Source organism: Lagenorhynchus albirostris, chromosome 13 (genome assembly GCF_949774975.1).
Source record: "Lagenorhynchus albirostris chromosome 13, mLagAlb1.1, whole genome shotgun sequence".
In the NCBI taxonomy this organism is placed as follows: Eukaryota; Metazoa; Chordata; class Mammalia; order Artiodactyla; family Delphinidae; genus Lagenorhynchus; species Lagenorhynchus albirostris.
In genome coordinates this window covers 60,913,729-60,916,809 of record NC_083107.1, presented here as the reverse complement: position 1 = coordinate 60,916,809, position 3,081 = coordinate 60,913,729, and the positions used below count along the sequence as shown (strand labels likewise).

At 36.8% G+C, this 3,081-nt stretch overlaps 1 non-coding gene across 1 annotated transcript; it reads right to left on the bottom strand.

Annotated features, from left to right (window-relative positions):
• Positions 1-2,077: 2,077 nt before the first annotated feature.
• LOC132532023 (U6 spliceosomal RNA) lies at positions 2,078-2,184 on the bottom strand. The gene has a single exon (XR_009544284.1). It is a non-coding gene; the product is annotated as a U6 spliceosomal RNA (small nuclear RNA).
• Positions 2,185-3,081: the final 897 nt, after the last annotated feature.

The window sequence follows — 3,081 nt, the reverse complement described above, 5'->3', positions numbered from 1 at the left end:
TGGAAGAGCAATGCCAGTGTTATAAGCTGAATTGTGCCCCTCCGACACACACCCACACAAATTCATGTGTTGATGTCTTAATTTCTAGTACTTTAGAATGTAACTATATTTGGAGATAGGGTCTTTAAAGATATAAATTAAAATAGCATCATTAGAGTGAGCCCTAATCCAATATGAATGCTGTCTTTGTAAGAGGACATTTAGACACAGACACATAGAGAGGGGAGACTAAGTGAAGATACATGGAGAAGCTGGCCATCTACAAACCAAGAAAAGAGGCCTGGAAAAGATTCTTTCGTCACAGCCCTCAGAAGGAACCAACCCTCCTGACACCTCAATGTTGGATTTCTAGCCTCTAGAACTGCAAGAAAATAAATTTCCGTTGCTTAAGCCACGCAGTCTGTGGTATTTTGTTACTGCAGCCCTGGAAAATTAATACAATCGGGCTTCACTATGAAAGAAAAGAGGAACAGATTCTTCTCCAGGATATAGCTGGGAGAAAGCTCATGATGTAAGCTTGGCCAATCAGAAGCCAACTCTCAAGACACTGAATTCCATCCCGAGGAGGGTGAGAAGACAGAGGTGCAGTTGGCGGTCATTCATGGCTGCTTCTGGTCACTCTGGCTGTGGACAGCTTGCTATGCCCCTGACTCTTTAGACAGCACCCCTACCTACCTACCACCTGCCCCTTCTCATGAATATTTCCCTCCCCACTAGTATCATTCCAGTAAATTCCCCAGTCAGGGTCTGATCCTTCAACCAGGATTCCTAATTGACACAGAAAGTTTATCTATTACTAAATAAATTAATTTGGCAGCAAAACACAATGTGGAGAAACTGTTCATTGTTCGGGTAACAAACACGTAAATATACAATTTACCACCCTTCAAAAATAAATCACTCCAGAAGGCAGGTATAAAAATAATCTTCTTGAATGGTTTAAGAAGCAAATTTTGAGACATTACTAGTAAGAGAGATTTTCCCATAATTATTATGGTAGAGAAAATATGCCTGCTTTTTCAAATTTTTAACCATTTTTTATAAACTAAAATTGTACTACATTTGCCCTTGCCTTCTTCCTAATTTGATTTTAGAAAGTCACAGGTAAAGATTTGTGAAACTAACTAGACTTTTCACAATTTGCTGTGGCATTAAAGTGGTTGTGTTTTTGGTTCCAGGTCTTCTATTTTGAGAATGAATAACACAAATAGACCTCTTTTTGTACTAGCCTCAGACCAGAGGCCAGAGCATAAAATCACATTATCTCAAAACCAGAGCTGATACAACTAACTGTATGGTACCCAGATTAGCCACTATTTAAATAATTGCATGTTAATAATATTGATGAATGATGCAGTACTACCTAAAGTAAATCTCTAACAGGGTAACTACCCTTGGTCTAATTCTGGTCAATATTTTTTGCAGTGACCTATGCAAAGAGTAGGAAAGTGTGCTTTTCAAATTTAACAAGCACAAAACTAAAAAAGATAACCAATATGTTAGACATACAAGTTAAAATTTTAAATGGTATTGATTTTTTTAATTGGAGTATAGTTGCTCTGAAATATTGTGTTAGTTCATACTGTACAGCAAAGTGAATCAGCTATTCACACACACATATATCGCCTCTTTTTTGGATTTCCTTCTCATTTAGGTCACCACAGAGCACTGAGTAGAGTTCCCTGTGCTACACAGGTTCTCATTAGTTATCCATTTTATACATAGAATCAATAGTGTATATATGTCAATCTCAATCTCCCAGTTCATCCCATTCCTCCTTCCCCCTTGGTATCCATAGATTTGTTCTCTACATCTCTGTTTCTACTTTGTAAATAAGATCATCTATACCAATTTTTTCAGATTCCACATATATGTGTTCATATATGATATTTGTTTTTCTCTGACTTACTTCAGTCTGTATGACAGTCTCTAGGTCCATCCATGTCTCTACAAATGACCCAATTTCATTCCTTTTTATGACTGAGTAATATTCCATTGTATATATGTACTACATCTTCTTTATCCATTCCTCTGTTGATGGACATTTAGGTTGCTTCCATGACCTGGCTATTGTTAAAAAAACATGGAACGCTTCACGAATTTGTGTGCCATCCTTGCACAAGGGTCACGCTAATCTTCTCTGTATGGTTCCAATTTTAGTATATGTGCTGCCAAAGCAAGCACTAACTGGTATTGATTGACACAATATAAAAACATTAAAAGATGACATTTTTAATGTCTTGAATTCAGTATCAAAATCTTGAATTTAGTAACAAAACTGCAATGGCAATATATGTGGTTTTAAAATGCTCCTGACAGTTCTATTTTTAGTTTTTTAAGGAACCTCCATACTATTCTCCATAGTGGCTGTATCAATTTACATTCCCACCAACAGAGCAAGAGGGTTCCCTTTACTCCACACACTCTCCAGCATTTATTGTTTCTGGATTTTTTGATGATGGCCATTCTGACCGGTGTGAGATGGTATCTCATTGTAGTTCTGATTTGCATTTCTCTAATGATTAATGATGTTGAGCATTCTTTCATGTGTTTGTTGGCCATCTGTATATCTTCTTTGGAGAAATGTCTATTTAGGTCTTCTGCCCATTTTTGGATTGGGTTGTTTGTTTTTTTGTTATTGAGCTGCACGAGCTGCTTGTAAATTTTGGAGATTAATCCTTTGTCAGTTGCTTCATTTGCAAATATTTTCTCCCATTCTGAGGGTTGTCTTTTGGTCTTGTTTATGGTTTCCTTTGTTGTGCAAAAGCTTTGAAGTTTCATTAGGTTCCATTTGTTTATTTTTGTTTTTTTTTCCATTTCTCTAGAAGGTGGGTCAAAAAGGATCTTGCTGTGATTTATGTCATAGAATGTTCTGCCTATGTTTTCCTCTAAGAGATTGATGGTGTCTGGCCTTACATTTAGGTCTTTACTCCATTTTGCATTTATTTTTGTGTATGGTGTTAGGGAGTGTTCTAATTTCATTCTGTTACATGTAGCTGTCCAGTTTTCCCAGCACCACTTATTGAAGAGGCTATCTCTTCTCCATGCCTCCTTGATCAAAAATAAGGTGACCATATGTGC